Source organism: Pholcus phalangioides, unplaced genomic scaffold (genome assembly GCF_987345545.1).
Source record: "Pholcus phalangioides strain wild (caught in Gottingen) unplaced genomic scaffold, Ppha-v1.0 ptg000015l_1, whole genome shotgun sequence".
In the NCBI taxonomy this organism is placed as follows: Eukaryota; Metazoa; Arthropoda; class Arachnida; order Araneae; family Pholcidae; genus Pholcus; species Pholcus phalangioides.
Genome location: NW_028301608.1, coordinates 80,904,103 through 80,919,112, shown reverse-complemented (window position 1 = coordinate 80,919,112; position 15,010 = coordinate 80,904,103).

Here is a 15,010-nt window from a genome sequence, read left to right as displayed (position 1 = left end):
ATATATATATAAGTGATTTATTTATTTATTATTATTTTTTTACTGGGAATTTTATGCTTTTTCCCTCTCTTCAGTTTAAATATACTTTTCTAGTTAATCCTTTCCAAAAAAAAACAAAACAAAAACTATGAATAATATGAATTTTAGAATTCTTCAATGGAATGTCTGAGGCATCAAGTCCAAATCAACCTTTATCAGAAATTTTTGTTTAAACTATGATATGTTATGTTTACAGTAGACTTTTCTGGAACCGGAGGACCATTTTTTTCTTGCTGGTTTTCAGATTTTTAGAAATGATCGACTTCTCCTAGGTGGTGGTTTAGTGACCGCGATGAATTCATCTCTTTCTTCATCCTTGATATGGAAAATTTCTGATCCTTTTTTTGAAATTATGATTGTTCAAGTTTTTCTAAACAATTTTTCTATGTATGTTGTTAATTTTTATCGTCCTCCAGGTGTTTCCAATATCACTGCTATCGACGATATTTTCTCATATATCTCTGGGAATTTTATCATAATCGGAGATTCCAACAGTCATCATCCAAATTGGGGAGGACATTTTGCATCTCCTGCAGGTACTATGTTATTTAATTGGTATCTTAATCATAACCTTTGTCTTATTCCTCCTTTTTGCCCCACCTTTTACAGCAAGGACTCACAATCTTATATTGACTTATGTTTCTGTAGCCCAGGTCTTTATAGATATATTATTTGGTCTCCCTGTGACTCCTTATTCAATAGTGATCATTTGCCAATTAAGATTTCCGTCTCCTTGAATAGACAATTCATATCTCAGGAATTCCGTTATATTAAATGGTCAACGGTAATGGCAAGTCTATCTGTCATCCCCGCTACTAATGATTTCGACAATATTTACAATCATGTTGTTTCCATTGTCAACTCAGCTAGGTGCTCTGTGTACCGGAAGAAACAACCTTGGTTTAAGTTGGATAAAGAAGGGCGTATTGCTCTTATCGAAAAAAAACGGACTTTCCGTTTGTTTCGCCGTGTGCCCTCTCAGGACAACTGGATTAAATATAAAAGATTAGCTTCTGTTTTTCGTCGCCACCTTCGCATTCTACGATTGAAGACTCTGGCTCAAGAACTTCACCCTTTCACTCAGCCCTCAGTTCTTTTTTCTGTCTTGCGTAGACACCGTTATATCGTGGCGAAAACTTGGGATGATTCCTGTCACATTTTCAAGATTGCTAATAATAGCTATGTTGATCCTCTCGTGCAGATCCAATTTTTAAAATCTAACCACTTTTCTTCACCTGGCCGGTCTCACACCGTAACTTTTCATGGGCCTCCTCATGAGTTCCAGGCTTACATGGATGCACCGTTCACTTCCACGGAAATTCGTAGAACCACTTGTTCTGGTCGTTCAACTACCCCTGGTCCAGATGGTGTTCCATTGAAGGTGTATTGCCGCTGTGGTGGTCGAGTGGTTATAGTGACGGACTCGCGATGTGAGGATCCGGGTTCGAACCCCACAGTGGTGGTCGGCTGAAGTTGGTTTTCTGTGGTTCCCAACTTCAAGGCGCAAATGCGAGCCGATCTCCCCGTTAAAAAGTCTCGCCACAGAGAGCAACAGTCCTACAACGATAAATCATTCAATCATAACACTTCACTCATAGTTAGAAAAACTGGTGGCAGATGGCAGCACTACACATGACAAGCATTACAGAGAAACAAAAAAAACAAAAAAGACTTCACGTCAGGTTTCACTACACGTACACGCACATTCCCGCATGTACCGATTCGTTGGGGGTTCCGCGGGGGGGTGTGTGGGCGGGGTACATGTGTGGTGTAGCAGTAGTAGGTAGGGCCTCCAAAAATTGGCTCGGGGATCCATGATGTTCTTAAGTCAGCCACCTCGTTGGGCAATTTGCCTGTTGTGGCGTTGTATTTGTATTGTATTTGTATTTGTATAAACTCCTTCCAAATAAGGGGATTGAATTTCTGAATGCTTTTAATGCTCTTTGGTCTTCATCGCTGGTGCCGCCGTCTTTTAAAGAAGGACATATTATTTTTATTCCCAAGTCAAGAAAGCCAACAACTGATCCGAAGAACTTTCGTCCTCTGACTCTTATAAACACTATTAGCAAAATCTTTGAGAGAATCATTCTTTTTAGGATCACTTGGATTGCATTACGCTTTGAGCTCTTTCCAAAAAACTTTTATGGTTTTTGACAAAAAACTGGTGCTGAGGTTTGCATTAAAAATATGGTGTTCCCCATTTCATATGCCCTCCAAAGGGGCTATACTAGCTACATTATTGCTCTGGATGTGAGAGCTGCTTATGATTCTGTGAAGCATGATTTGCTCATTTTCAAATTAGCCCGCTTGGGCTTTCATGGAAAATTTTTAACTTGGCTCTTTAACTATCTCTCGAAAAAATGATCAATGATCAATGATCAACTATCTCTCGAACCGTAAACATGTTATTCATTGGAGGGGTTCCAGATCTGGTGCTTTTGCCCCCAACTGTGGTCTTTTACAGGGATCTACCCTCTCCCCCGTACTTTTCACTCTGTTCACATTAGATATAACCTCATATATTACTTCTGACATTAATTTCTTTATGTATGCTGATGATATTTATCTCCAGATGAATGCGTTAGATGGGAAGTATGCTGAGTCTAGGTTGATGAACACCTTGCCTAACATTCTCAGATGGGCTGAAGATAGTGGTTTGTGCATTTCTCTATCTAAATCTCGATTTTCTATTTTCTCACGGAAACGACCTCCATACTTTCCTTCTTTCAGCAATAATGGTGAATTCATTCCGTTCGATCCGTTCTTGAAAGTTCTAGGTGTTCATCTGGATTATACCCTCACCTGGAAAAAACAATTATCATCTCTGCGTTCTAAGGGCACTCTATCTTTAAACATTTGTCGCTCTATCTCTCACTCCTCAAGAAATATTCCGTGCAAGTTCCTCAAATCTGTGCTAATGAGCATCATTGGAGGTACCATTGGTTACGGAGCGGTGGCTTGGTTTAATGCAGCCAAATCTTCTCTCACCAAGATCAACACCATCTGTAACTCCTCGATGAGAGCTATCTTAGACCTCCCTACTTCAACCCGCATAGATAAACTCAGAACCATTCTCGCCCTACCCTCCTTTCAGGATTCTATTCTCTTCAGAATTGGGTTATCTTGTATTTCTGCCGTAGCCTCTCCCACGCAGGGTCACTCCAACCATATGGATTCGGGCTTTCGTCGCCTCTCTCCATCTTTGGCTAGGAAAATGTCACAGTTCAATAATATCATTGGTTTTTCCCATAGGTCCATGTTGCGTCCAATTTATTCCTTCTGGCCGTGGTTACCCTCGAATATCTATTTCATATCGGAGGGTCTTAATTTTCAAAAAACTAAGTCTACTATCCCTTACCAAACAATATTTCAAGAGTACATTGAATCTCCGCCGCTCAATGCTCATGTAATTGCTACAGATGCGTCTAAATCATCTCAAGTGGCTTGTGAAGCTTTCTGCTCGGTTACCAAAGTTATCAAATCTTGGTTCATTAATAAAGACTCCTCAGTTTTCACTACGGAGGCCCTTGCTATTACTTTAGGTCTCAGATCCTTCATTCAATCTTCTAATATTCCAATATTCATATTTACGGATTCCAAATCAGTCATCATGGCTCTTGACAATTTTTCTATTCATTCGTCCACGGTGACTCATCTCTTGTATGCTCAACTGGGTCATACTAGTTCATTGGTTAACAGCATATCACTAATTTGGGTTCCAAGTCATTCGGGCATTGCCATTAATGAAACAATTGACAATCATGTTCGAACTGTAGCTTCTTCCACTGTTGATCTTCTACCTTCTAGCCTTTATGTGGAGGACATTCGTTCTCTTTACTCTCGCCATTTCAAGGAAAATATCCGTAATGCTCTTTTCTTATCTATTCCTGAGTTTAGCTCCTTCTATAACTGCTGCCAGAACTTCTCCCCTTTTTTTTCGAATAGAAGGTTCGAATGTTTGTTTTACAAACTCATTTGCAATAGAGCTCTCTTGAATGATTACCTCCATCGTATTCGGAAAATGGCTAACCCTCTCTGTCTACGATGCAAGATTCCTGAAACTTCCTCTCACTTTTTGTTTTCTTGTATAAGGTTCTCCCAGGTTCGTTTCTCAACTTTTAGTTCTCTCCCTCCACCAGTTAGTTGTTGGTCTGAATTCTGTTCAGGCAGGCCTGAGAGAGCATTATTTGTAGCTTTGAAAGTTTCGTTACCCTCAACGTTTCTCGTGAGTTGTTTTTTTTCTTTTTTTCTTCCCTCCTCTTTCTTTCTCTCGTTTGGTTTTTGTGTCTTTTTCTGCCTTGGTTGTTTGGTTTCATTTTTGTTACCACACACTCATCCAGGGACTTCATGTCATTAGAACTCCTTAATACAGTATATGAAGGCGTTTTACATGTCATCATATCATTTTAAAGCGGCTTAGTATCGTCCCCTAAGCCTGAAGACTTCTCCTCCATCTCATATAACATCTCGATCTGCGTTTGTTTTCGTCTGGTTGGTGTTTTTTTTTCTTTCTTTTCACCATACCCTTCTGGAGAAGAGGGAAGAACGGAAATTGTTGGAATTCCTATGTGTTTGACGGTAACTCTTTCGTTAGTATATTTTTTTTTTTGACATGTTCTATCTCTTGTGTAGGGTGACCATACGTCCCGTATTTCCCGGGACAGTCCCGGTATTTTCTGTTTTTTTGGCTGTCCTGACTTTTTAACAAAAGTGTTCCGGTTTTTCCCGTATTTTGCACGAAGCCTACTTGAATTTTTATTTTTTATTAAAGTCAAAGATTGAAATTATTTTCAACTTATAAATTATATTATGATAACTACAACTATAAATGAGTATATGAATCTCCCACATTTGTCTTAATGCAATTTTTTTTTTTCGTGGAATTCATTTTAATCCACTGCAATTAGCAGTAATGCTGCATTTCCCGCCATTGTGATTTCTCCTTTATTTCAACAATATTTGGTGACTTTGTTCGGTTTTGGCGTCATTTTTGGCGATAATTGGCGATGTCCCGTATTTTCCCGTATTTGGAATCCCAATGTCCCGTATTTCTCTCGAGGAAATATGGTCAGCCTACTCTTGTGGAATGTTTTCTCTAACAGGGGATGGCCCGAAGGCATAAAGCCCTGTATAATTAGAGAAGAAGAAGGCGACTTGATAAGGGCCCTTATTCTAGTGGCTATATCTCCGCCTAAGACGACTTCATATACTGTATTAATAGGAACATACATGTATTAAAGAGTTCTATCTCCGCCTATGCTTTTCGAATAGACGTCATAATAATCATCAGCATCACTCCTGAGGGACATACACTGGAGATCAATGTTAAAATTGTAGATTTTAGCGAAGAAATGCGGAAATTTAGTGGGGTTTTCCGCCACATTAATAATTTTAAAAATTGAATTGAATCTTTAGTTTTCGAAATATTGAGCTCGCTTAGAGATACGAAGCCCAGAAAATTAAATATAAAATAATGAGCTAGACCCACTTTTGAGGTGGAGGATATTCATGCAATATTTTTATATCTTCTCAAGCGGGAAAATGAGAATTAATGTCTTATATTCAGGACCGTCATTTGGGGAGGGGTCGGCTGGGGGGGAAGCCTGATCCCCGGCTTTTGAAAATACACTACAAATGGTACATATATATATGCATACATTCAGGGGTGGTCTTAGGGCAGTGCGACAGGTGCAATTGCACCGACGTTTGGTTTTTATATTTAAACGTATAATCTACGGAGCAGAATAGGTAGATTAATTGGGACTTCCATGTAAATATGGAAATAAAATAGCGTACCTCACATATCCAAAACAATGAGGGGGGGGGGGGCAGCGGCAAATCCATTTCGTATAAGAGAAATTTCGGATATGTATCTTCGTCTATTTGAAATGAGGTTTTTTGAAGCTAATGAAATAAAGAATTAAATGCATGTTACGGTAAATGCGGTGAATCATTACCCCGGAGGTCCTCATGATGCTCTTGAGACGGCCCTCCCCTTCCCAGGGCCCAGTGCTTTAGCTGGTGTTTGCTTGCCCCTTCTGTTTCTTAGCACTGCGTCTGAAAGGGATAATTTCAAATGAAGTTCACGAGTTTTATAAATATGAAAGAAACCATACGGAAAAATACCACTTTTTAATTTAACCATTTTTATTATCATCTTAGGCCTACGTGATGCGGGCACTACGCGAATTTTACCATAAAACTCAAAATAAGTATGAAGATAGATCCTGAAGAGTATCCTGTATAAATGTGTGACGTTTTGCTTTTTAATGTTTTTAAATTTCTTAATTAAATCAAACAAGTTGGGTTTTCATGCTTGTTTACATATTAAATAGCAGTAATCCCATTCTAGAAGAAGCTTTTCCGACTTCTTCGTCCCTTAATATCCAACCATGAGGTGGGGAACCATGACGGGGACGATCACCACACCAAGTCTGATAATATGGTTGAAGGAATCTGTCCCATATTTTACGGGACAGTAATGACTACCAAAAAATGCCTCCTCTGACACATCTCTGGATCTCCACCTGGGGGCGGGGGGCGCTGACTACTGTTTTTGCACCGGACGCCACTAGGTCTAAGACCGGCCCTGCATACATTGAGTACATGTTCTTCGCCCCCCACCCACCCTGGAAAAAGTTGAAATGACGGCCCTGCTTATATTATCCAATTGCATCAATCCATATAGTTTAGGATGTTTTTAAATTAATTATGGGCCCATATAAATTATATCGAAGAACCTCAGCTTTAATCAAGCATTTTTTGAAGGAAAAACAGGCAGATCGATAACTTGAAGTTAAAAAAAAATTCGAAATATCTTAGCTCCCATTAAAACGAAAAAAACCCGATTCATTTATATGTTTCTTTAATTTAGATTTGTTTCTTTCATGAATCGCACAGGAAGTCGCCATATTGGTTACTTTTTTATGTCCCTCAAAAACATATCACGTGATCCAAAAAGCCTCATAAGGCCTGAAAAACTAAAAGAACATGGAGGGCGGGGGGCATGTTGCCCCAATCGCTGGATCAGGAAGGGAACTGTTTTTTCTTTCAAAATTACGGGGTAGAGTAAAGTTGCAGTTTCAATCGGCTTTGGGGTAGAGTTGACCTCAGGGGTGTCCGACAGGTGCAGCGCATGTGAAAAAATACACATGGAGTTTAGTAGTAAAAAAGGAGTCTGAGCTTCAAGTGATTTCATTCTGGAATTTTCATCTATTCTCTCTGGAGTCATTTCTCTCATCAATTATAGAATTATTTTTCTCATTAATTCTAAATTTTCATCGATTCTGGAATCACTTCTTTTTTTTTTTCTTATTGGACTGAACACTACACAGAAAACATTCAATCAAAACAAATGAAAAAAAAAATGAAATTACAATGACACAGACACTCTGTGACCACAAGTGACTACAAGTCCTTCCAGTGGGTCAATATAATTTAGATTCAAGAGTTAATTGGATTATGCAACAGCCTCGTTAATGTACTATTTGGTTAAATAGTTTATAAAGTCTTATTTATATTTTTCTTCTCATTTTAATTCTAGGATATTTCCTCTTATTTCAATTCTGAAATTTTTTCTCATTCATCCAGAATTTCTATTAATTATGAAATTATTTTTTCATAATAATTCTGAATTTTTTATTAATTCTGGGGTTTTCCTCTCATTTATTTTCTGAATTTTCATCAATTCTGGGATTTTTTTTCTTTTCTTAATTTCTGAATTTTCACTGTTGAGTAGATATTTTTCAGCATTCCTGTATATTTGTGATAATGCATAAATCTTTGGATGCCTATTTATTTCCATCCCTCTATAAAATATGTTAAATCTGGGCTAATGAGTTCAAAATTATTTTTGCACCGGCCCGACATCTGATAAGGGCAATTCCAGGGCCGGATTAAGACGTTTAAGCGCATAAGCACTTAAGTAATTTTGGTGCCCCCCCCCTTCCCCCACTTTATGCCATTGACTACACCGTTCAACGATTTTTTGCGTTTGAAGGCTAAAAATTTTTACTTTCAGGTTTTCTTCACATTTAGTTGTTTTTTTTTCTGGCAAGAATTGATAATATTGCATATTGCCGATTCGTCTCCAGGGTGCAGGGCCGCAACTAGATACTTTGTCACCCGAGGCAAACCGGAATTTTGGCTCTCCTTGCATGTAGAGGAAGCAATTAAAGGGTGAATTCAGCGTCCCTTCTGGTTCAGCGCCCGGGACACCAGACCCGCCTGCTCTCCCTAGTTGCGGCCCTGCCAGGGTGATCATACGCGCCATATTTCCCATGCATGACCCACTCTTGTGGGGGACTGACTGACTGCAGCCTTGGGGCCCGGGACGATTTTCATCATTTTTTTGTTTTTTCACGCGATAAATTCATCATAAAGGGGCCCGTGAAAGTCTGGCCTTGGAAGCCCGCAAAAAATCTCAGTCTAGTGGTCTAGTGGCCGTGCTCCAGGATGTGTGGGGGCCATGTTCCCATCTATCTATCCGCATTGAAAAAAAGGGGGGGGGGGGTAAAAAATGACAAAAAATTTGCTGACGTAATACTTGAACGGCCCCTAGATATGGTACGGTTCACGTGGTCCTTCTGCTATGAATATCTCGTAATAAATAGGGTATGGCTTTTGTTGTCCCCCTGCAATTTATACTTAGGATAGTGATAAATAGAGTATATCGTTCACGAGGTTCTCCTCTGCTATGCATAAATACCTCGTGATCGTGATAAATAAGCATGCCCCCACAACCTGGAGCAGGGCCCCTAGGCTGGGATTTGTTGCAGGCATGACCCCCACAGGGGGGGGAGCAGACGGGGCTCCAGACCCGGGAGTGGGGGGGGGCCGTGGGAAGGTCTTTTCGATTTTTTTTTCTTTCAGATATGTCCCATTGGAAAACAGACAGGGCTCTTTAATATCAGTCATATCAATTGTGCTCGTATGGATGGATATATTGAACTACCTTCCTTCCATTCTCATTGCAATTTTTTGAACACCTCGTAATCACGAGGTGTTCATAGCAGAGGCACCAGGACAACGGTAGCCTATCACGAGGTGTTCATAGCAGAGGCACCAGGACAACGGTAGCCTATCACGAGGTGTTCATAGCAACAACCCTACCTTATCTATCGATAGATTGTTGTCGTCCCTTTGCTATACAGTGACGTCTTACCGCATAGGTCCACCCTGGTACGGAACGGGGACGTCAAGAGAAGAGGGGCCTCAGAAAAATGAGTAGTTGAATTTTTTTCGAGAATTTGCTAAGTAGGGCTTCAGTGAAATCACTTGGCCCGGGGAGCCCATGTTGCTCTTAAGACGGCACTGTCTGGATCCACGCCTGAGCGAAGGCAGACATCTTCGGCTGTGAATGGAACGGAGGCGGACATCTTCAGCTGTGAATGCACTGGAGGCAGACATCTTCAGTTGCAAATGAGTTGAGGTAGGCAGAGTAGTATGCCTAATGAGTAATATATGCAAATTACTCGGCGGTTTCGATTTTATAGCAACCGTCTTAGAAATATGCGCACATGGCTATCCAATTAGAATTAGTGTTGTTGTAACGCACTAAATACGCAATCGTGTTCACACTCTCTGAAGCATCGATCGGCAACCAAATTTACCTGGCAATCTACTGCTTTATGACTTTTCCCCTTCGAAGTTTCAACATTTAATCGTTAAAATAAATTCATTTTTGAAATTATTGTTCTTGGGAGCTCGTGAAACATTAGTTGGTGTTTTTGGTTAAAACCAAGTAAATTCTGAAACGAACTCGAACGCAAGTATTTTTTGTTATATTACCTTATTTTCTGTCATGTTATTTCCGGTGTGAACGGTTCCATAGGAGAAAATGGAGTTTCTCACCAAGGAAGATAATGAACGAATAAAGAAAAGAAGACATCTGATATTTTATTTAGATAATTTCCTATACAAAACATTATCCCGGCATTATATTCGCTGGGTAAACAAAATATTTAGACTCAAGTCACAGAGGCCCTAATTCCTGCCTTGCCCAGGACCTCTTCATGTCCAAGTCGGAGTCCGCCTAGCTGCCATTTATTTTTCAAATCGCCAGTTTTACTGCGATATTATATAGGTCCATATTTTAAGAAAATGTAATTTTACATTATTTCACAAGCGCATGTCTCTCACTTCTTTTTTGATTAAAACTGGCAAGCATCGGGGAGATTGCAATTGACTTTCTCTCTCTCTCTCTTTGTTTTCTTCTACATATAATTCTGAATGACATAATTATTCTAAATATTTATCATTGTTTTATGAACATATCTGAAATCTCGTTAGATTGCAATGAAATTCAACCCTTTCAGCTCAAACATATTAAAAGAAAAAAAATTCGGATGAAACCACGCTAATTAAACGTAAAAATACAATAAAAAAATCCTTTTGAGAGAGATATGATTGATAATATAACTATATCGTTGAGTAATACTAGTATTAATATCTTAGAGGAGAAATATATAAATTATATTTCTTCTCGATGATTAATATAGAGAGCAAAAAAAAAAAAATGTTCACTAAAAATACCCGGAAATTCATAGGCGTTTATTTCCGTGTATTTTTAACGAATATCGTTGGTTTTTTGCGTTCTACACTGCTGAAAAGGTAATTCCATCATACTATTAATATACTACGATGCTTAAGAATGAGTCGATTTCGAATTGAGTAGAATCACTCTTGAAAGGTCGTCACCGTAAAAAAAATTTCAAGCCAAAAAAATAAATTTTAATAAATTTTCTACTAAACCGACACCATCGTGAGAAGAAATTTCTATTATCCGATGCTAAAGGAGCGTGTATCGCCCCATCCGTATATTCTTTGCAATATTCGAAGGGGAAACGATGATAGTACCAAAATTTCTCTTTTATCCTTATCTTCATAATCAGTGCGGTTACGGATAGCGCTCTTGATAAGCATTAATAGATAGCATAGGCACCGAAACCTAACGGCCGTATTCACCAACACAGTTTCAACTGCAATCGCAGGTGGAAGGATTGAAGATCGAAACGGATTGGTTAAATTAAGGATTTTAACCAATCCGTGTCGATTGCTGATCGTTTGACCTGCGCTTGCAGTTGAAACTGTGTTGGTGAATACGGCCGTAAGAGTTGAGGCCCTTTTGAGCTCCTCTTCCCCAATCAAATTTTTAAGGGGGTGCGGAGTCCCCCCGCCCGCAATTAATTTCTAAAAATAAAATGGAATGCACGTTCTCTCTGTCCTGCGTACACGCTTGATTTTCGTGTATACGGGACGACAAGCAACTTTATGCCTTCCCCCCTCCAATATTTTTTTCATGTCGGCGCCTCTGATAGATAGTACTGCCCAAGTGTCTTACTCAAGTCATGAAAATCGGTCAAGGGGCGCGGTAGCCCGGTCGATAAGATGCTCGCATAAAGTGCCAAAGGATGTTTAGAGGTGTCGCGAGTTCGATACCCAGTTCGTCCCTGTCAGAAAACTTTCCTGACACAGGGGTACAACAAAAAACTGCGACTTGACCGCAGCAAAAATTGCTACCGCAGGGAGTCCCCCATCGAGGGGTTAGCGCACCAACCTCTCGATGAGTATGAAAAACAAGCCTGCCGTTCGGAATCGGCAATAAATTGTAGGTCCCGGTCTAATTAGCCCTCGTGTGCAGAAAATGGCCGTGGTGCGACAAAAATGATCAAATGAAAATCGGTCAATATAAGAGAATTTAGTAACATCAAAATTTTGATGAAAAAAATACCTTATTGTACTTACGGTGACGATTCAACACAAACATCTTCTTCTGCATTACATCCATTTCTTTTCGGACACCATCGAAATTACAAATACAAACACAAAAGCTCCAAGAGGAAAATCGCACAAAGAGGTGGCTGAAGCTAATATGCATGTTTGAACCATGAAATGGCGGTCCATCTGTTGTGTAACAAACACCTTAGATATGTGACTTTTTTTACACGAAAATTCAAGACTGCTCGTCTGTAATTCATATTTTGGTATTTCCACACACGCTATCTTTGGGTTTAAGTAATTCACGAACTTGAACGAATACATTACAAAAAATTTTCTATTACGGCTGTTCCTCAAAGTGAGCGTCGAAGTTCCTAGTGATGTCGTGACGAGCTGTTGACCACTGATGTTTGCGTCTGTTCCTGAGCGGTTCTTTTATAAAAAAAAACCAGCATACACAAAAAGACCATAGCCGTAGGTGAATGAACAGTGATGCTAAAATCATGCTTCCCCCCACCCGCATCCTGCCGCAGGGTCCCGAGGCTAGGCTCTTTGGCGGGCCACAATCTGTATTGAATTTATAAGGTGAAAAAAAAAATGACGAGAATCGTCTTGGGGCCATAAAAAAAGAACACTGATACCAGCTGCACTTTTTGGGGGGGGGGGACGATAGCTCCAATAATGAACAATCATTAGCAAAACCAGTCATTCCCACATGGTGTTGAAATCTGCGACGGAAGCTTTTATCGATCAATTACAGTTACAAGTTAAAATACAACTGGAATGTACAGCGCATATTCAAGGCGGGGAAAACACTTTAGCTCTGCTTCCTTCTGAACAGATGAAACAAGTACACACAACTGCTGCGTCACAAATATTCATAGGTTTTTTTTTATTTTTCGCCCACAAGCACGGATATTCACGAAGGCTTTCTTCGGAAAAGGGTCCCAGTTTTTGAAAACCTATTTTTTCCTCTCGTCCTCCCATCGACCCCTTATGCCCATTCGTAGCCCCCCCAATCGCGTCTGTAGCAGGTATCGCCCCCTTGAATAGTCCCACCGCCCACTTTGGGAAACACTGCTCTAGGGAAAACCATGGCTTTTGCAACGTCCCGTATTTGTCTTCATGAGATATGGTCAAGTTTTGACAGGACAGGAGAAATTTGAAAAATTGCAGAGGAGGGGGGAGGGGAGGAAGAAATTTGTTTATGTTCTGGCCGTTCATGTAGATCCTTGACACGATTGTTTGGGGGATGAGCGGGGTAGCCGGTGAAGCAGCGTGGTTGGTGTTACGCCCCTCTCGCTCTGCGTTTGTGCCTTACCCTTTATTTAATTTTTTACTAGTGTTTCCCTCTTTAAGTACAGTTTTCTTTATTTATTATATTCGTAGGAGTAATTTTATTTAATTTCCTGAAGTGAAGGATCAAGGCTCTTGGTTAGGGCTCTGCCCGTTTCCGGGGTCTAGTTTGACTCCTTCAAATGTGCAGCTATGGCTGTTGAAATAGATACACAGCCAGCGGGCAGTGCAGACAAAGTCTCGTCTACAAGTCATAATTGGAATACTTTATTATCTGATGAAGACATCTTGGACGGTTTTGGTGAGTCCCCTCGCATTTTGCTAACTTTCAAGTTTTCGGGTGCAGAAATTATTCCCAGATCCAGGCCTTTGTGCCTGAAAAAGGATATCTGCTCAAAAATCTCTGTTCCTAAACACATCTCGGAGATTCGATTCACACGCTCAAGTGAGCTGTTAATCTCTACGGAAAATATTCACACTGCGAAAGAGATAAAAAAAATAGATATGATTTTGAACATTCCCGTTAAATCGGTCCTTTTGAAGGATTCGATTACCTCCAAATTTTTGCTAAATATTCCGTGTGATATTGCAGTAGTGGAAATTGCGGAAGAACTGCAATCGGAGGGGTTACAGGTCATCGGTATTCGAAGATTTATAAAAGAAAGAATTCCTTTACAAACTGTTCTGGTAACGATTCTTGGTAGGAACATTCCGCTGGAAATAAAGTTATGGTTCTTGATATTTCGACCACGTAAATTTATTGAGCGTCCTAATCAATGCCTTCGCTGCTGGAGCTACTTTCACCGCTCAAAGTTTTGTAGAGTATCATCTCAGATCTGCAAACGATGCGGCCAAAATCATAACCATGAAACCTGCCAAAACCCTATCTCCTGCATTAACTGTAAGGCTTCCACTCATCTTGCCTCTGATCGTCAGTGCCCTGCTTATGTCTTGGAGTCAAAAGCATATCACTATAAAGCCGAACATCATGTTCCAATAAACATCGCTCGAGAAAGATGTAAAATGAATTCCTCTTCATATGCTGCTCGGACCAGCATTTCCATGTCATCTGACTTCAGTGCTCTCAAGGCTGAGATCAGTTCCCTGGTCCAAGCGGAAGTATCTGCCATCAAAGAAATTGTACTTAAAGATCTGAAAATAAGTCTTCAGGAATCGCTGAATGACTCTATTAGAGCGCTTATTCCCGAAATAGTCAATTCGGTTAACCTAGCTGTACATAAGGTGAATATAATACCGCCACTTAATTCGAATGTAAATATGGACACTTCTGGTCCTTCGACTGCTATCTTCAATCAACCTTTGCCCCCTGAGCATAATGATGATAGTGACTTTTCTCAAGATCCTGAATCGAATAAATTCTATACTTCTCCTGCGGAAAGGGTTAAACAAAGACGATTAGCTAAGAGACTGAAAAATGACTTGGCCTCAAATGTTGGAACCTAGTTTTTCACTTAATTTCATTTTTGTCTCCCCCCCCCTTTTTTTTCCCCTCTCGTTTAAAGTTTGTTCCTCGTTTGATCTTTTTTCCTTTCTCTCTGTTATCGAGTTTGATAATGGTTTTTCTTTACCTCATTTAGAGCTGACAAGAGTTCAGTTTTCTTATTTTTGTGATCAAATCGAGCTTCGTTTGATTTTTTTTCCCCTCCCTTTCCTATTGTGTTTTTCTCGCTTGATATTTCCTTTTTCTCTCCCAAAAATAAGTGTTGTTTTTTTTGTTTTTTTTTTTTTTTTTTTTTTTTTTTTCTGTGAATTTGATGCTTTTTCCCTCTCTTCAGTTCAATATATTTTTCTAGTTAATCCTTTCCAAAAAAAAAAAATACTATGAATAATATGAATTTTAGAGTTCTTCAATGGAATGTCCGAGGCATCAAGTCCAAGTCAACCTTTATCAGAAATTTTTGTTTAAACTATGATATGTTATGTTTACAGGAGACTT